We start from the raw sequence: 24,642 nt of genomic DNA, 5'->3' as shown, positions 1-24,642 counted from the left end.
GCTTCTGACGTTTATCAACGGGCTACTGTGGCAGGCATTGTGTGGGGGATATCTCACTTAATTCTTGCCAAAATCCAGTGAGTGTATGCTTGGTTTTATTTTTCAGACAAAATAGCTAGAGATAAGTAACAAGCTCATGCTCAAATCATTTCTGCATCTCATCTTTTCAAAATATAGGTTTTGCACTCAGTTGCCAGAGAAACCTTCTTACATAGTGCTTTGATCAGTATTTAACTCCTTACTGACTCTTTCCAATGACTACCCCCACCCCCGCAACAGGCAGTATAAATATGTGATGGATTTGAGATCTTGGAGTCAAAGTTCTGCTCTGCTGCCTCACTGGCCTCCACTCTGTCACAGGAACCAGCTGCTTTTGCCTTCTTCTCTTGCTGTCTCTCCACATGACATCAACTTGCCAGTGTCTGAGCCTTGCACTCACCTTGTGAGATCCTTGATTTCTAGGTAATTGGGATTCAGTCTTTTCCCTGCCACAGGTCAGAAAGGACAGTCAGCATGGCTGGTCTCTGCTTTTATACCAGGCTATCCTTCCTTCTCCTCTGTACCTACACCAGTTGTCTACAAGCCATTTTCCCAAGTTTGAGTTTGCTAGGGGTGTTATAACAAGGTACCACAAACTGAGTGGCTTAAACAACAGAAATATACTGTTTTACAGTTCTGGAAGGTCAAGGTCTGTGATCAGCAGGATCAGTTCCTATGGCTGTGAGGGAGCTTCTGTGCATTGCCCCTAGCCACTGATGGTTTTCTGGAAATCTTTGTCATTTGTTGACTTTTAGAAGCTTTGCCTCGATCAGTGCCTTCATCGTCACATGATGTTCTCCCTGTGTATATGTCTATTTCAAATCCTCCCTTCTTACAAGGACACCTGTCCTGTTGCATTAGGGCTCCTCCCCAGCAATGACCTCATCTAACCCACATCTGAAATGACTGTATTCATATATATGGTCATATCTGAGGTACTGAGAGGTAGGAGTTCAACATACGAATTTTGAGGGGACACATTCCTACACATAGCACTGCCTGTTTTTAATCCAGTGTTCTAGTTATGGCCTCCTATTATTTACTTTGCAACCACTGAGTCCTGCATTCTTATACTTCTGTTACTTTATGCAACATCTTGTAAACTCTGAATCATAGTAGGAATCTGGAAGATGAGAGCAGTTAGCACAGATCCTAGGGTGGTCACGTCTGAGATGGCCCCCGTCTAAGCAACTGTTCACAGATCAGGGCCCCGCAGGGAACAGAGAGAGAATTTCTAGTCATGATTATTTGGAAAGGAGTGTCTTGCAAAATTGAACTTTTCTGTGTGTTCTAATCATGAACTTGGTGGATTAGGCACTGTGACTGTCTGCAAGTGAAAGTGAAAGTCACTCAGTTGTGTCTGACTTTTTGAGACCCCATAGACTATACAGACCATGGAATTCTCCAGGCCAGAATACTGGAGTGGGTAGCCCTTCTGATTTCCAGGGGATCTTCCCAACCCAGGGATTGAACCCAGGTCTCCTGCATTGCAGGCAGATTATTTACCAGCTGAGCCACAGGGGAAGCTCAAGAATACTGGAGTGGGTAACCTATCCCTTCTCCAGCAGATCTTCCCAACCCAGGAATTGAACTGGTGTCTCCTGTATTGTAGGCAGATTCTTTACCAGCTGAGCTATCAGGAGAGCCCATGACTATCTGCAAAGACAAATCCTAATCATATAAGATGGAGTAAGGCTGAATAGTAGAGCTGGAACCAGGGAAAATGTCATTAAGTCCCTGCAAATGTCATTAGAAGAGTTTTCTAGATCAAATCAGATGGATTAAATGTTTCCTTCCTGCCTCTGGAACAAAAGTGTAAAATATAGCTTATCAGTGTCTCTTTGAGTTGCCATATAATTCTACAAACACATTACTCTGCCCGTGTAGCCCATCATAGGGCATTTACAATAACATTAGGACTTCATAGTGGCCACAAATTTGTCCTGTGAAACCAACGAGGTATTTTTAGCTTTTGCTGAATGTCATGGTGACTGTATTTAAGAATCGCTTTGTCCTTTTACATTTCAAACCATTTTTAAAGGTTAGGGAGGGAAAAAATCTATTTTTGAACCAAGGTTCAGATAACATTTCAGAAGATTGTTTTGAGCTTTTGTGGCTAAATTGTACAAATCTGCTGTGATCCCTAGTCCAAACGAAAATTCATTAAATATTTACTAGTAATTAAAAACAAAGAGAGAGGGCTTCCCTTGTGGGCTCAGTGGTAAAGAATCTAGCTGCCAGTGCAGGAGACACAGGTTCTATCCTTTGTCTGGGAACATCCCACATGCCACGGGGCTACCAGGCTCGTGCGCCACAACTACTGAGCCTGTGCTCTAGAGCCTGAGGGCCGCAACTGCTGAGCCCACGTGCTGCAGCTACTGAGGCCTGGGCGCCCTAGAGCCTGTGCTCCACACAGAAGAAGCTACCGCAATGAGAAGCTCATGCTCTGCAACTAGAGAGTAGGCCTCGCTGACCACATCTAGAGAAAAGCCAGTGACGCAGCAGAGACCCAGCACTGCCAAAAATAAACAAATACACATTTAAAGTGTTGAAAAGAAGAATATTTTTAAATGCCATGAGGATAAAAAACAAGAGTGATGAGAGCATTTCCTCCAAGGTATGTATATCAAATCAGAAATTAAAAGTCAAAAGTTTGTAGGTAACTGGTGGAGTATGAGGACTAAGGCCTTTTATCTACTTTTTAAATTCTAACCTTTTCTAACCTTTGTATCACAGCTCTATTATTTACTATAAAGCTATGGAAAAACACTTAAAACTTTTAGGAGAGTTTACTCAAGCCTGTCCCCAATTCACCTGGAGGTAGCCCCTGAAATTGTGGATCAGAATACTAAGGATTAACTAACTGATTTTGAACATAGTTTGCAAAATCTGGCTATATTTTGAGATAGCCAGTATCTTGGATTTGGACTCCAATGTAATTTATTCCCAGAGGTACCAATTGTTTTAATCAGAATTACCCAATACTTTATGAAATTTAGCTGAAGCTGGTCTACAGTGCAGTTTGGGAGATTCTGACATTTGCTGTCAGAGATTTAAGGTGTCACTATGACAGGGACATGAAAAGTTGGCAACACAGACAGAAAAGGGCAATGGCATTTAAGCCTTTATGTCAAAAGGATCCAGGCTAATAATATTGAAAAATAATGGGTATAAGAAGAGGATTAGGAGAAAGGAATGTGTAGCATAAGTAGATAAGGACACCATGGAAAAATGACAAAAGGCGGAAGGAATCTTCACAGATAACACAAGACAGAAATCTCAGGGAAGGCAAAATAAGATACTTGTGGGGCTTTATGGAAAAACAGCTGAGCTTGCTATGATATTAAAAATTTTATACATTCAGTTAATAATAAAAACATTTGAGAACTGTTTATAATTACAGAAAAGTTTTAAAAAAAGGAGTTCCTTTTATGCTTCCAAATGGTTCCAGCATGCTATATTTCTCCTAGAGACACAGAGGTTTTTTAAAGCTTAAAATGCTATATTTGAACCCTTCTGGTATACAGAATGCATTTGGGCTCTTCAACAGTCATTTAAACCTTTTCAGTTGCAGAAGAAAAGGAAAAAAGCAAAGAGAAACTCAGACTTGATGAAATGCCAAAAAGAAGATGAAGGCACAGAGATAAAATTTTCCCAAAAGCATGTTTCAATCAGGACAAAAAGTAGTATCCTTAAACCAACATTCCATAACTTTGTACTATAATTCGTTATTTTAAAATAATTGTTATCTATTATTAAAGATCATTTTGGGCAGGTTTTTTGTCTTTTCTAACAGAGTTTATTGTCTTGTATGATATTTTATACTCATTATTTAACCAAGGTTTTCACCTCTATTTCCTTAAGATTTCTTACCTATAAAGTAGAGAGGCTCTTAGAATAGTGTTGATTGAATGAATTGTTATCCTAAAAGAACTTCAACCATAACAAATACTTGCTGAGAAATAGGAATAGCCCTTACTATTTATAACAGTAATTGTGTGTTATATGAATTAGGGAAATCAAAATTATTGCCACTCTCTTCTAAACTCAATGAATGTTTGTGTGTATGTATGTTGTCATCATTTATATTTTGGCTTTTTGGAAGATGTACTAAAGATATTTTTAATCTATGCATTACAATTTTCATGCAGTATATCATCTAAAAATTATCTTCTAACCTCATTTTTTTGTGTGTATTTTAAAGGCTGTTTTAAAATACTTTTGCATCAATGGTAATTTGAAAGACTTCTGTAGGAATATGATACTAAGAAAAATGTAAGGTAAACATATTTATATATGCTGCTGCTAAGTCGCTTCAGTCGTGTCCGACTCTGTGCGACCCCATAGACAGCAGCCCACCAGGCTCCCCCGTCCCTGGGATTCTCCAGGCAAGAATACTGGAGTGGGTTGCCATTTCCTTCCCCAATGCATGAAAGTGAAAAGTGAAAGTGAAGTCACTCAATAGTGTCTGACTCTTCGCGACCCCATGGACTGCAGCCTACTAGGCTCCTCTGTCCATGGGCTTTTCCAGGCAAGAGTACTGGAGTGGGGTGCCATTGCCTTCTCCGTGTATACATATAAATACACACACAATCATAGACACTCAGACATCAAATACTATTTCGTAGAATGTATAGCCACAGAAAGTGTCTTTTTTACCTTTCAGTTCAGTTCAGTTCACTTCAGTCGCTCACTCATGTCCGACTCTTTGCGACCCCAAGGATCGCAGCACACCAGGCCTCCTGTCTGTCACCAGCTCCTGAAGTTCACCCAAACTCATGTGCATCGAGTTGGTGATGCCATCCAGCCATCTCATCCTCCGTCATCCCCTTCTCCTCCTGCCCCCAATCCCTCCCAGCATCAGGGTCTTTTCCAATGAGTCAGCTCTTCGCATGAGGTGGCCAAAGTACTGGAGTTTCAGCCTCAGCATCAGTCCTTCCAATGAACAGCCAGTACTGGTCTCCTTCACAATGGACTTGTTGGATCTCCTTGCAGTCCAAGGGACTCTCAAGAGTCTTCTCCAACACCACAGTTCAAAAGCATCAATTCTTCAGCACTCAGCTTTCTTCACAGTCCAACTCTCACATCCATACATGACCACTGGAAAAACTATAGCCTCGACTAGATGGACCTTTGTTGGCAAAGTAATGTCTCCGCTTTTTAATATGCTATCTAGGTTGGTCATAACTTTCCTTCCAAGAAGTAAGCGTCTTTTGATTTCATGGCTGCAATCACCATCTGCAGTGATTTTGGAGCCCCCCAAAATAAAGTCTGACACTGTTTCCACTGTTTCCCCATCTATTTGCCATGAAGTGATGGGACCAGATGCCGTGATCTTCATTTTATGAATGTTGAGCTTTAAGCCAACTTTTTCACAATCCTCTTTCACTTTCATCAACAGGCTTTTTAGTTCCTCTTCACTTTATGCCATAAGGGTGGTGTCATCTGCATATCTGAGGTTATTGATATTTCTCCCAGCAATCTTGATTCCAGCCTGTGTTTCTTCCACCCCAGCCTTTCTCATGATGTACTCTGCATAGAAGTTAAATAAGCAGGGTGACAATATACAGCCTTGACATACTCCTTTTCCTAACTGGAACCAATCTGTTGTTCCATGTCCAGTTCTAACTGTTGCTTCCTGACCTGCATATTGGTTTCTCAAGAGGCAGGTCAGGTGGTCTGGTATTCCCATCTCTTTCAGAATTTTCCCACAGTTTATTGTGATCCACACAGTCAAAGGCTTTGGCATAGTCAATCAAGCAGAAAGAGATGTTTTTCTGAACTCTCTTACTTTTTCAATGATCTAGCGAATGTTGACAATTTGATCTCTGGTTCCTCTGCCTTTTCTAAAGCCAGCAAAACATCTGGGAGTTCATGGTTCACGTATTGCTGAAGCCTGACTTGGAGAATTTTGAGCATTACTTTACTAGCATGTAAGATGAGTGCAATTGTGCAGTAGTTTGAGCATTCTTTGGCATTGCCTTTCTTCGGGATTGAAATGAAAACTGACCATTTCCAGTCCTGTGGCCACTGCTGAGTTTTCCAAATTTGCTGGCATATTGAGTGCAGCACTTTCAGCTTTAAACATTCTTTCTTTTTATAACACGTATTTGAACAGAGTGAGAAAAGTCCACATCTTTGATTGGCAAAGGCAGTTATTGTTTGTTGTACCAAGATAATTTGACATAGTAATTTTGATTCTGAGCTCCTCCCTGACATAGATTAAGGATTACTTATCCACCACAGTCCCTGGCTCATAGTAAGCACTAAATACATATTTTTAAGTAAATCAATGAATCAGTAAGTGAATGTATAAGTGGCAGAGTGAAAGGCAAAAGGCAAAATGTTAGAAGCAGAGTCTCAGAAGAAATAAAATAGTGACTATACTTGTCTTTCCTTTGTCAGTGTTTTTCTTTTGGCTGTTTAGAGAGATCTTGGGAAGATATATTTTTAGAATGTTGAGAAATTATTTCTTAAGCAAGAAATATGTCAATTGGAGGTTTGTAGTGACAGTTAGCAGTTTAGACAGAAACTTGTACTTTGACACCTTGACTCAGGGGCCACTGAGAAGTAAATCTAAGCACACACTCACAGACCAAATTAAACGGTTGCAAGAGGACTTAATAAAGAAGAACAACCACACGTACAATTCTTTCTTAGTATCTCTTAGATTATAAGCTCCAGGATGGTGGGACTTTCTTCACCCATGTATCCTTGGACCCAGGAGGCACCTTGCATACATTATTTGTTCTTCAGTCACTTTTTGTGGAATAAGTTAAATGAATGACTTAAGACTATTGGAAAGAGGTGTTAAGAATGATGTAGAAGGTTAAGGGGTTATTTGTGTAGGAGGATGGAGAAAAGGATTGAAAGGAGTAAGCTGAGACTGCACTCAGGAAGAAAGAAAAGACATTGGGTGGACATGGAAGAAGAGGTTACAGATTCCAGGAGGAAGTGAGCAACACTGGGTGTGGAAAGCGGTCTTTGTGTAAAGTTTTGGCAATATTGAGGTTTATTTTCTCTGATCAAAAAGTGTTTAAGCAATTTTAGAGAAAGGTTAAATTTCAAAAAATCACAACAAAAGCAAGTTATATATTATGTTTCTCTGCAGACCTCATAAAAGAGCAATTTATTCTTGAATGTTCTCTAAATGTGTACAAGAGAGAATGTTTTATGAACATATGGATTTTAGATTCCCTCCCATTTCTGAGTCTTAACTAATTCACTTAGGAAAACAAAACAACTTTCAAGCCCTGGCAAACTGAAAAGATTTTCTACAACTGAGGTCTTTTATTTGAATATTTGAGTTCTGGGTTGGTCCCTCTTTCTCAAAATTAACATAATTGAAAAATCTGATTTTAAAAAAAGGCCATTAGAGTTTGAATAAAGTCAGGACTAATCAGAACTCAGTTTCTCCAAGAGCTCAGTAATTCCAGACTCCTTGATTTAACTCACAAGAACTGGCTCAGTGGGAGTGCCATAGAATAGCAAGTGATAAGAGTTACCATATTGTGGTCAACAAATTGGGACTGTCTCCCTCCAGAATGAACAGTTTCCCCTTCACATTTGTAGCTTCGTGGTAAATAGATGATATCATCATTACTCCTTGGAAGTAAAGTTATGACCAACCTAGATAGCATATTGAAAAGCAGAGACATTACTTTGGCAACAAATGTCCATCTAGTCAAGGCTATGGTTTTTCCAGTGGTCATGTATGAATATGAGAGTTGGACTGTGAAGAAAGCTGAGTGCCAAAGAATTGATGCTTTTGAACTGTGGTGTTGGAGAAGACTCTTGAGAGTCCCTTGGACTGCAAGGAGATCCAACAAGTCCATTGTGAAGGAGATCAGTCCTGGGTGTTCATTGGAAGGACTGATGCTGAAGCTGAAACTTCAATACTTTGGCCACCTCATGCGAAGAGTTGACTCATAGGAAAAGACCCTGATGCTGGGAGGGATTGGGGGCAGGAGGAGAAGGGGATGACAGAGGATGAGATGGCTGGATGGCATCACTGACTCTATGGACGTGAGTCTGAGTGAACTCCGGGAGTTGGCGATGGACAGGGAGGCCTGGCGTGCTGCGATTCATGGGGTCGCAAAGAGTTGGACACCACTGACCGACTGAAATGAACTGAACAAAAATAAAAGTCAGTAAAAATCTAGGACTTAAAAGGATATTGGACTCATAATGCTTGCTTTGCAGATCAGGATATTTAGTGATAAAAAGGCAGCCCAGAATCATAAAACTAGTCAGTGACAGAAATGTAAGTAAAACTCCGAACTCCTGATTTCTTTATGTAGCACATTTTCAGTATATTATGTATTGAGAAAAAAAAAATAGTTGCTTATGTTGACAATAAATAGAAGGATGTAGTTGAGTTCTAAGTCCTTGAATAACCTAAAAAAGGCTACTTATTGGATATTTTAGTTTTATAAGAGCAGAATCTTGTTCATTACTATGTCTCCAGTGAGTTGCTCAGAATCTGGCACTTGGTAGGTGGTCAGTATATATATTTTGAGATGTAACTTACATACAGTAATATGAACTTAAGCATTCAGTTTGATGAATCTTAGCAATTTTATATGTGCATAACTGTGCTGCTGCTGCTGCTAAGTCGCATCAGTCGTGTCCAACTGTGTGTGACCCCACAGACGGCAGCCCACCAGGCTCCCCTATCCCTGGGATTCTCCAAGCAAGAATACTGGAGTGGGTTGCCATTTCCTTCTCCAATATAACCGTGAACAGACTACACTGTGAGCATCTATTCTGAATGGACCAGATGGACACTATTTTATATATGAGTGCTTTGTCAGTAATGCATATTATGAAAACTTTTTCCTAGTCTGTGGCTCACTTATTCTTTTTCTTTATCATTTCATTTACACTATCCTAGAAAATTTCCTCATGCTATTTGATGGCCAACCTCCCATTCATTCTACGCACCCACACAAGTGACTACTTTCTAATGTCTGTTTCCATAGATTATATTTATATTTTCATAGAAATTATACAAATTAAATAAGTCAATATATTTCTGTGTCTGGTTTCTTTGACTTCTCACAATGTTCTTGAAATTTATTCATGATATTGTGTTTATCAGTAGTTTCCCCTTTTATATTATGTAGAACAATTATATTTCATGGTAATAACATTTTGTTTATTCATTCTCCTATAGAAGGATGTTTGTGTAATTATGAGTACAAAAGTCCCTATGAACAGTCTTTTACAATTTGGTAGAGGAGCATTTTGAACACATTTTCATATACTTATAAGTTGTTTGTATTTCTTCATTATGAAGTATCTGTTCAAATCATTACCCATTTTGTAACTGTTTGTTGCCTTTTTATTATTGTTTTATAGGAGTTTTCTATGTATTCTGGATGTATGTATCTTTGTCAAATATGTATGTTATGGAAATGTTTTCCCAATCTGTTTTTTGCTTATTAAGTCTCTTAATAATGTTTCTTTTAATGAGATGTAAATTTTAACCTTGATGAATTTCTATTTATACATTTTTCTTTTAGAGCTACTGATTTGTTGCCCTTTTGAAAACATCTTTGCTTACTCCCAAGGTTACAAACTACTCTTTATTTTTCTTCTGTGCTTTATGAGCTTAAGTCTAAGATTTATCTCTAAGTAATATTTTGTTTGTGGAGTATAAAAGTTGAGTTGTCTCAGCATCATTTGTTAATTTTGTTAATTTTCCCCCCGTTGAATGCTTTATCTGAAGATCAGCTGACTTTATATCTATGGGTCTATTTCTGGACTCTGTTCTTTTCCATTGATCTATCTATATATTATGTATTTAAGTCCATGTTCGCTCTGTGTTGTTAACTGTAGCTTTATATTAAATCTTGAAGTAAAGTGTTAGGTTCTCTCACTTTCTTTAAAAGATTGTTTTAGCTACACTAGATCCTTATTCTTTGCTCAACTTTTAGAATCAGCTTGCCATTATTTTCAAAATGGCCTGTTGGGAACTTGACACATATTATAATAAATCTATAGATCAGTTAAGGTAGAAACAAAATCCTTAAGATACCAAGTTCTGTCAATGTGCATAGGAATGACTCCCCATTGATCTGGGCCTTTTAAATTTTTCACCAATGTTTTGTAGTTTCCTTGTCAAGATCTTGTATATTTTTCAATAGATTTCCCCCTATATATTTAATATTTTTGATGATATTGAAAATTAGTTTTTCTAATTTTTCATTGCTGTAGATACAAATACTTTTGATCTGTGTTATTGACTTTGAATCCTGCAATTTCACAAAATTAGTAGCTCTACTCCCTTTTTGTAGTCGAGAGGATTGCCACATATGTAATTATTTTTATGCACATAACAGTTTTAATTCTTCTTTTTTTAGATCATCAAGCTTTTATTTATTTTTCCTATTTTATTGCAAAGGAGGGAAAGTCCAGGAAATAGTAAATGAAAATAATGAGAATATGTTCTTATCTTCTTTGGGAGAATATGGAGAAAGCATATAAAATTTTGCAATTAGGGATCATGTTAGCTGTAGGATTATTTTAGATGTATATTATTAAGTTGAGGAGGTTTCCTTCTATTCTTAATTTGCTGAGTTTTTATTCAGAATGTGTATTCAATTTTGTCAGTTATAGTTTTCTGCATCAGTTTAAATGATTACATATATATTTTTTGTTCTTTACTGTGTTAGTACAGTGAATTATATATTAATTGGTTTTTGAAAAAATATTGAACAACCTTTGCAGACTTGAGATAAAATACATCTGTTCATGATGCATCACTCTGTATCACTGTGTATGTATGTATACTCAATTTGTTTCTATTTTTTTAAGAATTTTGTATCTGTGATCATAATTGATACTGGTTTATATTTTTTATATCATCTTAGCCAAGTTTTAGTATCAAATTATATTGATTAAATAATGTAACTTCCTCCTTCATTTCATGAGATAATTTATGTAGAATTGGCATTATTCCTTACTTAAATACTTGATAATATTTCATCTAACTTATACAATTCAATGACATAATATTGTTTACTCTTTTATTTTCTGTGGAATCTCTAATGAAATCCTCCTTTTTAGTGTTGGTAATTTTAATTTTCCATCTTTTTTCTTCATAAATATTGCTAGAAATTTGTTTATTAATCTTTTTAATGATTTTACTTTTGATATTTTGATCATCTGTTGTTTCGTATTTGATTGATTTCTGCTCGTCTTCATTATTTCTTCTGTTTACTTTGAGCTTAATTTTTTTGTCTAGCTTCTAAAGTAGAGTTTTTGATCATTTAAATCATTCATGTTTTCTATTATAAATGTCCTTCTAGTGCAGCTTTAGCTGAATCAAACAGAAACGTAAATACTATGTTTCTAATTCATTTTGTAATATTTTATAATTTCCTTTGTGATTTCTTCTTTGATCCATGGGTTACTTACAAATCAGTGGTTAAATCCCAAACATTTTAGGATTTTCTACATAGTCTGTTTTTGGTAAATGATTCATGTGCACGTGTAAGACTGTATAGTTTTAGGGAATTATATACATAGAGGTATGAGATAATGGGTATATGAAATATCTGACTACAAATGTGGATTGGTTTATGTCTCCATTTAATGTCAGGTTTCGTTTCATTTATTTTGAAATTCTGTTATTGGTTGCATACACATTTAGAATTGTTACAATTTCCTGAAAAATCAATTCCTTAAAATTATGAAATGTTCTTTTATTTACCGTTTTCTTTTTTTTTAATTTATTTTTAATTGGAGGATAATTGTTTTACAATGTTGTATTGGTTTCCGCCATACATCAACATGAGACAGCCACAGGTATACATATACCGCCTCCCTCGTGAGCCTCCCTCCCACCCACCCCCATCCCACCCCTCTGGGGTTGTTCAGTTACTCAGTCATGTCTGACTCTTTGTGACCCCATGGACTGCAGCACACCAGGCTTCCTTCTAGGTCATCACAGAGCACAGGGTGAATTTCCTGTGCTACAGAGCAACTGCCCACTGGCTATTTCACACATGGTAGTCTGTATATGTCAATGCTCTCAGTCCATCCCACCCTCTCCTTCCCCTGCTGTGTCCACAAGTCCATTCTCTGTGTCACCATTTTCTTAATCTTAGTGTTTAGATGGTGTATTTAACACAGCAAAGTTTAACCTTAAAAATATTTCTTAATCTTAGTGTTTGAATGCTATAAAATTTTACACATTTACTTTCAACTTCTCTGTCTTTATGCAAAATCTATAGAATTATGTTTTTCTTTCTTTTTAGAATCTTATCTTTGGCTTTTATATGGACTTTTTAATTTATTGATATTTAATATAATTAGTTATATCGTTAAGTTTAAATCTGATTTCTTCACATTTTTTACTCCTATTTTTAATGTTCAAATATCTGTGTTTGTGTTGTATGTTAATGGCTTATCTAGAGCAGTACTGTCTAAAATATGTTTCTTCAATGATGGAAATAATTTCTACTTGTTCAACCCAATATGGTAGACTCTAGACGTATGTAGCTATTTAATAATTGAAATGTGGCTAGTGCAATTTAGAATGTAAGTTTTAAATTTTATCTATTGTTATTATTTTCTACCTAAATTTAAATATGGACATGTAGCTACTGACTATTGAACATATATATTTAGAGATTACAATATGAATCTTGATTCATTGTGGCCCACCTTCAAATAATATGCTCGCCTCTGAACCGTATAGTTTGTTTTTCTTTTTGCCTTCTTCCTGCCCTTTAACCACTTTGTTTCTTGTACTTTAGTTCCACATAAGCTAAAATCCCGGATGCATTCTAAATGTTATTATTTTTCTCTGAAATGCTCTGTATTCTTTTAAAGATACACATAGATAGATATAATATAGATGCAGATTGAGAATTGTTTTATATTTTCCCAGATGTTTACTCTCTTTCAGACCCTTTATTCATTCCTACAGATCTGGGGTTCCACTGGTATCATTTCTCTTCAGCTTGAACAACTACTTTTACCATGTCCTATAGTACAGGGTTGCTGGAAGCAAATTCCCCCAAGTTTTGTTCTTTGAAATGACTTTATTTGCTCCCTCTTTTTTTTTGTAGAGGAGAGATAGATCTATATATAAAACTCTTGGGTTGACTTTTTAAGAATTTGTATTATTGCTTTGTCCAGTAATGTATTATACAATTATTTTTAATTGAAATCAGCCATCATGCATATTGTTGTTTCATTGCAAGTAATTAATGTATCTGTTGTTACTGGCTGCTTTTTTTAAAATTTATTTTATTTTCAGTAATTTGACTATGAAGAACTTAACTGTATTTATAGTACTGCTTTATAGTACTCTGTCTGGAGTTCACTGAGTGTCTTAGATATGTAAATTAATGTCTTTCAGTCATTTTCAATCATTCTCTGCCATGTTTCTTTAAATATTTTTTTTCCTACCCTACTCTCTGTCTTCTCTTTCTACACTCGTGGTAGGCTTGATGTTGTCCCACAGATCTCAAGCACTTCTCTCTTTTTTCACTATTTTTGCCTCAGTTTGAATACTTTCTACTGACTTTTTTTTTTTTTTTTCCATCTTAAGCAAGAAGTGTATTTAAACAGCAAGATGCTTGGCTATATGCTGGTGGTCCAGTGGTTAGGACTTTCTGTTTTCATTGCTGGGGGGCCTGGATTCAATTCCTAGTTGGGGAATACAAGATGCTTGACATGAAGGGAAAACTATGATTCTTTTATTTCAGGCTAATTTACTTCTGTTTAAAGGCAGATTGCTCTATATACAAAAAATGTATAATATTATTCTTGATTTTACAATGATAAAGGAAGAGCATTAAAATTCCCCAACTGAGCCAAATGTATAAGGATTTTTATGTTATTCCTTTTTGGTTGAACAGTGAGTATGAAATAACTTACTGGAATATAAAGATAAGAGCTGAATGAACATGCCACTAATGGAGAAATGTGGGTATTTTCACAGAACTAGTATTTCCCCCATCCCATCTCCATTTGGTGTTGATCAAAGCATAACACTGGCCATTTACTTTTTTTTTTTTTTAGTGCAGTATGCTTGAGTATATACACCAGTAACTATGTACAATAAAAGAATGGGGAAGAGGAAAATGAAAGCATAGAGAAAAATATTTTGCAGTAGTTAGGATGTGGTAGGACCAACTTGGGTTTTCTAATTGTGAACAATGTTGTCTAGAGTACAGTGGCACCCCACTCCAGTACTCTTGCCTGGAAAATCCATGGATGGAGGAGCCTGGTAGGCTGCAGTCCATGGGGTCATGAAGAGTCGGACACAACTGAGCGACTTCACTTTCACTTTTCACTTTCATGCATTGGAGAAGGCAATGGCAACCCACTCCAGTGTTTTTGCCTGGAGAATCCTGGGGACCAGGGAGCCTGGTGGGCTGCCGTCTATGGGGTCGCACAGAGTTGGACACGACTGAAGCGACTTAGCAGCAGCAACAGCAGGATATTCCCCTTTCAGTAGGCATCTCCTGTCTGCTGCCAGAACACATCAATTGCACCTTCATCTTTCATTTCCAGCTGGTATAAAGCAGGTACATCTGTTTCATCGATTGGTTACCTAGCAGTCTGGAATCTAGTCTGCCTCACTGACAAACCATGTCATTCACAATAGGCTTTGTTAGTTTGCTAAGTGCTGTATGCCTCTTAATCTTGAAGTGCACCAAAGAACCATCCAGTCCAGCCAGCTTCAAGTTACCATATCATTGTTCTCAATCTTAACTCCTTCCTTGGGCTTTTCTTCAGGCCCTGGTGAGTGCTGAATCCTTTTCAGTTGCTGTTTCATGAAACGGGTACCAGGTCCTTACCTAATGAGATGTCCTATTTATCTTTCTTCAAGGATACTTTTCTGACTCCAGTCTGCTGTTAAATTCACTTAATGAGCTGTGTATTTATGATATTGACTTTTTTCTGAAAGCATCAGTAGCCTTTTGTTTAATATATTATTCATATCTCTGTCAGAATCCCCATCTCTTTCTCATGTTGCCTACTTCTACTAGAGCCCTTAGCCTTTTATTTTTTTATTTTATTTTATCTTTATTTAAAGTCTCTGACTGATAACCCCACTCTCTGGGTCATGTCTGGGTCTTCCCTCTTTGTATATTCCTTCATAACTATGATTTACATTTTCTTCTTTGTGTGTTGTAAATTTTATGGTACTAGACATGTAAACACAGCAGAAATGATATAAATATTATTTATTTTTAGAAAATATCTAGAGTGAAGAACTAAATAAATCTGATCTTTCATTGAGATATTTGAATTTTGTTGCAATTTCAGTTTGACCACAGGCTTTAAGTGTCTTGAAACTGGAATTAGAATTTACCTATGGTAGGCTTCGGAGAAGGCGATGGCACCCCACTCCAGTACGCTTGCCTGGAAAATCCCATGGACGGCAGAGCCTGGTAGGCTGCAGTCCATGGGATCACGAAGAGTCGGACACGACTGAGCGACTTCACATTCACTTTCACTTTTCACTTTCATGCATTGGAGAAGGAAATGGCAACCCACTCAGGTGTTCTTGCCTGGAGAATCCCAGGGACTGGGGAGCCTGGTGGGCTGCCGTCTGTGGGATCACACAGAGTCAGACACAACAACAATAACAAGGCTTAGGATCTGAGCACTAGTGAGATTCGTAGATCCCCTTGCCTCTTTGTCCTACTACTAGCTTTCTGAAACATGAAGATCTCTCAGCTTTCGCAGCTTGGCTCCCAGCTCTTTGTGTTTTGGGGAAATTTTCTGCGTTCTCCTTTGGTCCCACTATACTTAGGGCCATCTTTTTGCCCAGAATGCCTCAAAGCACTCTCTTTCTCAGAACTCTTGTCTGTCTCCAACTCCTAGAAGCTGAAATTCTGAGTTGAAATCGATCCCTCTCCTGCTTTCAAGCTTTTGGTAAACTGCCCCTGAATGCTCAGTAAGCACTTAAGCAATAGAGTTGGTGAGCAAATCCAGATTTACTCTGCCACTGGGAGCTCAGAATTCAAATCTATCCCAGCAGGCCTTAACACTTTGTTTAAAATTCTGCTGATTTCCTGTCTATGGGGAAATTTTTCTTTTCCTCCTAGTCATCCAGGGAGGGAGCAACTTTGTGTGTTTTCTCTCCTATGAAGTGTTCATCCCTGGAATTGAATTTATTTAGAGATTCTTTGAAATATCACTTTTCTGAGGGATTCAGGAAAACAGATTTTGTACCTTAGTTGGCTTCGTTTGTTTATTATGGGGTGAGTTATGCTTTCTTATAGCATTCTGCTTCATAACTGGGCATGGAAACATTTCTTGATACATTTGTTGATGGATTGAAGGGAAACAGGAAGACAGTATCTCATGTGTTAAGTTTTCAAGTTCCAGATCCATTTCTGATTTACTACTCCTTGTTGAATTCTTAAATAATTTTTTTAACATCTCTGTTTTCTCAAATGTAAAAAGAGGAAGATAAAGAATGCCTAATTTATAAATGTTTTGAGAGGATTAAATGAGTTATGATGATATCTAAAATATAGTTAAAATTATATAAATGCTTGTTATTTCTATTTTTATTTGGAATACAGCAAAGGTCTGTTTCTCATTTACTTCTTGCTTTTGTTCAGAAAGCATTGTGATGTGTTAAAAAAATCTCAGCAAGATAGAAAGAGGATCAAGAAAATTAACCCCCACTTTGTAGAGGGTACCATTACCAATTATTAAAACAAAGGGTATTTCCATAAATAGTATTTAATCAACCTGAATAACACTTTCTAGTTGCTGGTAAGTTAGGTGCTTCATCAGTGGAATTAGGTACTTAGTTGAGTGGGGGAGAAAATATGCTATTATAGAAATTAAAATAATTGAAGGGTTAATCAGTCTCTCTGGCTTTGAGAAACATATCATCATTGCTGGTCTATGTTCCTCCTGGAGTTGCTGGAATGCCCTGTAGAGCAATGCACGGCTGATACTCACCTTTTCTTGTGTCATCCCTCAAGCAGCAATGCCTGGCTATGCTTAGATCTAGGTTCCTGAGATCCCCTATAAATGAAAGAAAGAAAGCTTCAAATGGAACATCTTTTTAGCATCCATTTTTTTCCTCTTCTTAGTGTCTTCTCTAAAGTCTTTCCTTCTTTCAAAATTTCTCTATTTCTTATTACCATTGTAGTATTTTCCAGTTACCTTCCCATTTCCTCCTTTCTTATATTTCAAGCCAAAACAACAGCAATAATAATATATTGTTTCTTAGATGAATGCATTATGTTCTTCCATGAGTATATTTTCTTGATTATTCAGGACTACAAAACCATTGAACATATTACACATTGAAAGAAGTCCTTGAAAATTAAAAACAAAACTCCCAAACCTTAGAATTATCTAAGTCAGGTCTAACGTATCAGAATTGTAATTTGAAAAAACTGTGGCTCTGATCAACAAAGACTTGCAATTCTTGACATTCAGGGCTATGTTTTCTTAGATCTTCTCAGGCTGTCCTGGGTTTCTCCAGTTATTCAAAATGTGATCAGGTGCAAGGTTATTGTGTTTATTCCTATTGCAAGTATTGAACTACTTCGTTTATCTCCCAGCCTCTCCAACTCTCTGCGACCCCATAGATGGCAGCCCACCAGGCTCCCCCGTCCCTGGGATTCTCCAGGCAAGAACACTGGAGTGGATTGCCATTTCCTTCTCCAATGCATGAAAGTGAAAAGTGAAAGTGAAGTCACTCAGTCGTGTCCGACTCTTCATGACTCCATGGACTGCAGCCTACCAGACTCCTCTGTCCATAGGATTTTCCAGGCAAGAGTACTGGAATGGGGTGCCATTGCCCTCTCCTCTCTCTCTAGCCGCCCCTCAACTCCACCGCATCACACACAGCTGAGAGTAATGCAATACGCCTATTCTATGCACTGTCGGGTTTGTGACTGCTAGTTCAGGGAGGGCTAGCAGGGCTAGGGGCTCTTCCAAAATAAACAACAACTTATGTGTAAGCCTGGCTCCATTCCTAATGAATTTGCCAAGAGATAAAGGCTTTCTGCAGGATACAGTTTGTATATTTTCTGAAGGAAAAATTGAAAGCGGGCAGCCTGTCCTCCTCCCATCTGTTCGTGTGCCCTCAGCTAGGTGAGCAACACCATTGGTCACACAGTCGGGTCCATCCATGCCACCGATGGATTGTTTCCTCATTGCCTTATTTTCAAGGTTGATACTCTCTGAGGCGGATAGCAGGCAGCCATAGAGGACAGGAAGGAGCACAACACTCCAATCCCGTAGATAATTGCCAAAGGCAGCTGAGTTCAGGAGCCCCACCTGGTAATGAGCTGCCAATTATTTATATGCTTATAAATCATCTTTTAAATACTAACAAGCGCTAATAAGCCTTAGCTGCCAGTTACCATGGTAACTGACCAGTCCCAAAAGGGAAGGAGGCTACTGACATATGGACTCTGGGTCAATAGTCCAGTATCTCCTGGGACTGATGTTTATACTCCTGCACATGAAGCTGTTCTGTTCAAGTACAAACTAAAATCACGTGAACAAGGAGGCACAGGACATGATGAAATCCCTGCTTTTCCCGTGGTGGCTCAGAGTGTCTAAAGGGCATAGAATTGTGCCCAACTTCTTACAAGCTACAGAAACAAGCTGCCCTAACTTGTTAAGTGACAGTGCCTATGTCCAGCCATACAGCTGGTCTACCCTGGCCACCTGCTGTCAGATATTTTATTCCCCAAAGCTTCCTGGGCTGCTTGGCTCTACCACTCTGAACAGGTTTTCTTAATACATTCAGTGTGCTGTTGCAAATAGATGATAAATTACTTGTGGGATGCTTAGTAATATTTAGTGAGATGCAAGAAATGGCTCCCAGCAAACTGAAGGCATTTTCTTTCTTTTAAAAGCACAGTGGGAAGGCAACCACCCATGACTCAAAACTCTAGAGTAGAAAAAGAAAACCACCTTCTGTTTTTAACTGGCTTTCCAAACTGGGTCTAGGGAAGTTCATCACAGTTTGTATCAGGTATGAGATGACAGCTCAAAGAAGCTGATCATTACAGGGCATTAGTGAACAGTGGCCCAATCAAGCTATAGAGAAATATGATTGTAATCATTTGCCGTGACTGACCCAGAAATGCCTTTTTCTATAACTTTTGTGAGATGCTAGTTTTCAATAGATAGCTGAATTACTGATACCATAAAGAAGTTTCTCACCCTTCAGCAGGTGTTTGAATTGATACCTTTAACCTCTCAACTGCCTGGTGTAGGGCAAAGAATATGAGCTTTAGATCAAGATTTATTAGTATTGCTACAATTTAAGTGCCTTTCCTCGTCTGGAGGATGGAGGAAATGGAGGAATCTCTTGGTAACTCTTTAGATTATGATGAAAATCATGGCAGTGGTGGGAATATGTTACTCCCTCTAGCTTGGGCTATTTTTCTGGTCTCTACATCCATTATAGTATAGAGAAGTAAGGGTTCAGAGGCTGCATGAGATTTATGTAATATATCTATTTCTTTCATATCTTTGGGTTTCCCCGATAGCTCAGTTGGTAAAGAATCTGCATGCAATGCAGGAGACCCCAGTTTGATTCCTGGGTCAGGAAGATCCCTGGAGAAGGGATAGGCTACCCACTCCAGTATTCTTGGGCTTCCCTTATGGCTCAGCTGGTAAAGAATCTGCCTGCAATGTGGGAGACCTGGCTTCAGTCCCTGGATTGGGAAGATCCTCTGGAGAAGGGAAAGGCTACCTACTCCAGTATTCTGGCCTGGATCATCCATGGGGTCGCAAAGAGTTGGACACAACTGAGCAACTTTCACTTTCATATTTCTAATTGCTTATATGCACATTTTACCTTGGGGTTATGCATATGCCAGTGCTAGGGAACTACCTTTTCCTGCCATTGTTACTTTTCTTTTTTTTTCTAAGAAGTATAGCATCAAAAATCTTTATTTTTAAAAAGGCATTTTATACCATTTGTGGTTCATCATCTTTAATTTTGTAGCACTTAAAAATTCAACTAATTTAAACTGAAAAACAAAAGTTCACCCATTTCTTTCACCTCTCAGCCTCCCCAACCGCTGGCAACCACAAGTATGTTCTCTGCATCTCTGACCTTGGAGATGATATCCGCATGAAAGAGAGATCATGTGGTATCTGTCTTTCTCTGCCTGACTTATTTCACTTAACATATTGCCCTTGAGTTTCATCTACGATGTTGCAAATGGTAAGATTTAATTTTTATGGCTGAATAATATTCTATTGTATTTAAGTACTGCTGCTGCTGCTGCTAAGTCACTTCAGTCGTGTCCGACTCTGTGCGACCCCATAGATGGCAGCCCACCAGGCTCCCCCGTCCTTGGGATTCTCCAGGCAAGAACACTGGGGTGGGTTGCCATTTCCTTCTCCAATGCGTGAAAGTGAAAGTACTACAATTTATTTATTTACTAATCTGCCAATGTACACAAATTGTTTCCATATCTTGGCTATTGTACATAATGCTGTAGTGAACATGGGAGTGCATATATCTTTTTGAATTTGCATTTTCATTTTCTCTGATAAATACCCAGAAGTAGAATTTCTGGGTTATATGGTAGTTCTGTTTTTAAGTTTTTCAGGAACCTCCATATTGTTTTCCATAGTGACTTCACCAATTTAAATATCCCACCAATAGTACACAAGGGTTCCTTTTTCTCCACATTCTTGCTGCTGCTGCTGCTGCTAAGTCGCATCAGTCGTGCCCGACTCTTAGCGACCCCATGGACTGCAGCCTACCAGGCTCCTCCGTCCATGGAATTTTCCAGGCGAGAGTACTGGAGTGGGTTGCCATTGCCTTCTCTGTCCACATCCTTACCAGCACATATTATTTCTAGTCTCCTTGGTAACAGCCATTACAGGTATGAGATGATATCTTATTGTGGATTTAGTTTTAATTTCCTTGATGATTACTAGTGTACAGCATCTTTTCATGTACCTGTTGGCCATCTGTATGTCTTCTTTGGAAAAATCAGATCTTCTGTCCATTTTAAATGGTATTATTTGTTTGTTTGTTTGTTTGTTTTGCTTTTTGCTGTTGAATTTTATATGTTCTTTATGTATTTTGGATACAACCCCTTATCAGATACATGATTTATGTATATTTTCTATGATTCAGTAGATTGCCTTTTTATTTTGTTGATGATTTTCTTTGCTGTACATAAGCATTTTTAGTCTGATATAACCCCATTTGTTTATTTTTTGCTTTTTCTTTTGGTTACTTACTATGTAGAGTATGTATTTTATTTGGCCTCTGTTAGTTGCTCAATTGTGTCCAACTCTTTGAGACCCCAGGGACTGTAGCCCACCAGGCTCCTCTGTCTATGAGATTCTCCAGGCAAGAGTACTGAAGTGGGTTGCCATTTCCTTCTCCATTATTTGGCCTCTACTAGTCCTTATTCCAGTCTCCTATGCTTGCTGTTTGAATATTCAGATTGGAATTAGAATCTTTACAAAGGGGAAAAAGTAATGTCAAAGGCTTTGGTGGCATATTACACAGGGTTATCCCCAAAATGGACTTCCCTGGTAGCTCAGCTGGTAAAGAATCTGTCTGCAATGTGGGAAACCTGGGATCCATCCTTGTGTTGGGAAGATTCCCTGGAGAAGGGAAAGGCTACCCACTCCAATATTCTGGCCTGGAGAATTCCATGGACTATATAGTCCATAGGGTCGCAGAGAATCAGACTCAACTGAGTGACTTTCACTTTTACTTACATCCCCAAAATCAAATATTCTAGTCTGGCAAGAGCAGAATGACTATGTGAGTAATAATTCAATGGAAAAGAATATGTAGGACTGATGAGAGGTCCTCAAAAGATCAACTGTGTTGAAAACATTGTCAAAATTTAAACACTGCAGAAATGCCTAGACGAAGGGGCAGTCATCCATATGAATTGTGGAGAAAAGTTTATGAAGGAACTTAAGGCCCTTTGGCTTTGCTTCAGTGGGTTGGTGGTGAGGTTGGCAAGGAAGGTGAAGGAGTAATTTGTAAGTTTATGCATGACTGACTTAATAAGAAACCAAGTCATTTGAAATGTCAAGGAAAAGCAGACTAATCTCCCATGCAGGTGGGAATTTACACCCCTCACCCAATCCTCTTTATTTGGCATGGTCAAGTGGAAAGAGAGGAGACTGGGAAATAGGACTCCACCATTTGACATGATGTTGCTTGTTTCTGGGTCTGAGTTTTTATACCCTCTTTGTGTGCTTCATAAAGATATTTGAGTTTATACCAATATTGTTAGTGTGTGAATCTATTAAAGTTGAAAATCTCTAAATAAAATATTATTAGTGTGGAAGATGTAGTATTACTAGGGATATTAATGGCCCCTTTTGTCTTCTGGTGGTAGACTATGACTCTCAGAATTGAGGAGAAAACAATATTGAGTAAAATATAAAGAGAAATTGACTGCTCTAAACACAACTATAAAGTCCTTGAACAAAGATAGAAGAATGGGATAATTTTTAAAAGAGAATAAGTAGATGCCAACGGGATGGAAAGAGGAATTAGAAGAGTTGGGTGTAGAGTGACTGATGAATAGATGAGGGCTCCTCTGGAGACGTGGTTCAGATCCTGGCTCTGTCACCAGCTGAGTGATCTGCAACAAGCTACTGAATCTCTCTTAGACTGGAACTTCTCATCCACTAACAGAAAGATTTTTATCAGATAAAAGTGAAAGTGGAACCTCAGTGTATGAAAGCAGCTTAGAGTCATGTTTCTTTTGTTGAAATCTTTCTTGACGTTATCTTTACTCCCACTCCACACTGTGGCCCTGGGTCACCTGTTTAAAAATCCAAGAATTTGGAGAATTCTAGTTTGAAAACCAGGGAAGTAGACGGCATCTTATGGTCTTTCTAATGGTATCATTTTTGTGTTTGAGATTCAGACATTCCTAGAGAAGTTTGAATTCCCTTGAGAAGAGAATTAAATTGGATGTTAAAGATTTACTCTGATGGAAAAGGTAGGTGATTGTCAACTAAGCTTATTGTTGACTGACTGGTTTGAAAACAAAATCTAGAAACAATATTCACTGTAAAAGAAAGATTAGTTCATGGGGAATTAATGTCCCCAAAATCAATACTATTTTAAAAAACAGTTATATAAATAGAGTAGGAAGAGGAACTGTGACAATACTGCATGAAAATAACTTGGATCAGAAGACAGAACTATATATATTCCTTGATAGCCAATGCAGTCTGAGCAAGTTTACAACCTAGAGGGGCAATACACCCCAACATACCCCAGCAACATGTTGTGAGGGATTTAATTTCTGCTGGTTTTTTCACTCTAACTTTGTTCCATTCTATCTCCCTTTCCTCAATGATCCAGTGAAGTTTGTAGTGGGAAATATTGAATTCAGTGACCCACTCCTAACAAGAGATACTTGACAGACATCTGACCAGGTTCATTCAACCTTTTGCAACAGCAGGTAAAGGGTGGGTTTGAGGGCTAGGTACTGAGGGAGTCCCCTTCCTTTCCTATGAATTTATTATCAATCCCAGTCTGATAAGTAACTACTGTATAACAGAAGGAACTCTATAACTCTGAGATGATCTATATGGGAAAAGAATCTAGAAAAGAGTGGATATATGTACGCATATAACTGATTCACCTTGCTGTATACCTAACACTAATACAACATTGTAAATCAATTATATTCCAATAAAAATTAAAAACAAAAACAGTACTTTTCCAAAAATGTTCACACAACTCTTTCTTGAGTTTCAGAGTAGGATTGCTACTGTTGGACATTTAAACGTTTTGGGAAAATCCTGAATACTTCACTTTATATTTAAGGCTGAAATTTAAATTTCCAAGTTTGAATTATCCCAGAGGTCTATAAATGCATGGCTAGATGGGCTACAGAGTTGAGACAACAAATGGAGAAATGCTTGTTTGGGTGGGAAAACACATTTATATGGCAGACTTCTGACAGCTGTCATCCGTATATTGTTGATACAGTAACAAGCCCATGCGACTTATTGTTCAAATGATTTTTTAATCTTGAAAAGTTTCTGTTGGTTTTCAGATCAGATGCCCTGGCTCAGGGCTGTAAATTAGACATTTAGCTGAAATCTCACTTAGTGTGTTTGATAATCTTGGAGAGTCAGCTTATTTTAAGGCTAATATCTGAAGGAACAAATAATGAGTAAGAGGAACTGGACTTCTAATTCTTTTCAGCTCCTTCTTATCTAAGCAGTTGAAGGTCTCATGGCTTGTCTCTCCCCATTTTTTTTTTTTCTGTCCTTCTGTCTTTTCTAGCCTCCCTTTGACTTTTCTTAGTGTGTGTGTGTGTGTGTGTGTGTGTGTGTGTGTGTGTCTGTGTGTGTTATGAAGAGGTGCAAGAGAAGAAAAGAATAGGTACTAAGTTTAGAGATTTGGGGAGAAAATAGAAGGAAGCATTTCAATTCTACTTTTTATTATTTCAGGTTCTTTGGCCAGAACTGAGCCAGACCCTAAAATGAGTATTTATTTTGGACAAATAAGTGACATTACACCTCTGTAATCTAGAAAGGGGCTTACCCGCTGGCTCAGTGGTAAAGAATCCACCTGCAATGCAGGAGACCTGAGTTTGGTCCCTGAGTCGGGAAGATCCTCCAGAGAAG

At 38.0% G+C, this 24,642-nt stretch overlaps 1 pseudogene; it reads right to left on the bottom strand.

Moving 5' to 3' along the window:
• Nucleotides 1–14,508: 14,508 nt before the first annotated feature.
• On the bottom strand, nt 14,509–14,836 carry LOC129644460 (small ubiquitin-related modifier 2-like; annotated as a pseudogene).
• Between the last annotated feature and the right edge of the window lie 9,806 nt (nt 14,837–24,642).

This window comes from Bubalus kerabau, chromosome 2 (assembly GCF_029407905.1).
Source record: "Bubalus kerabau isolate K-KA32 ecotype Philippines breed swamp buffalo chromosome 2, PCC_UOA_SB_1v2, whole genome shotgun sequence".
In the NCBI taxonomy this organism is placed as follows: domain Eukaryota; kingdom Metazoa; phylum Chordata; class Mammalia; order Artiodactyla; family Bovidae; genus Bubalus; species Bubalus kerabau.
The sequence above is the reverse complement of the archived record's forward strand: the minus strand, read 5'-3'. Positions and strand labels throughout refer to the sequence as shown.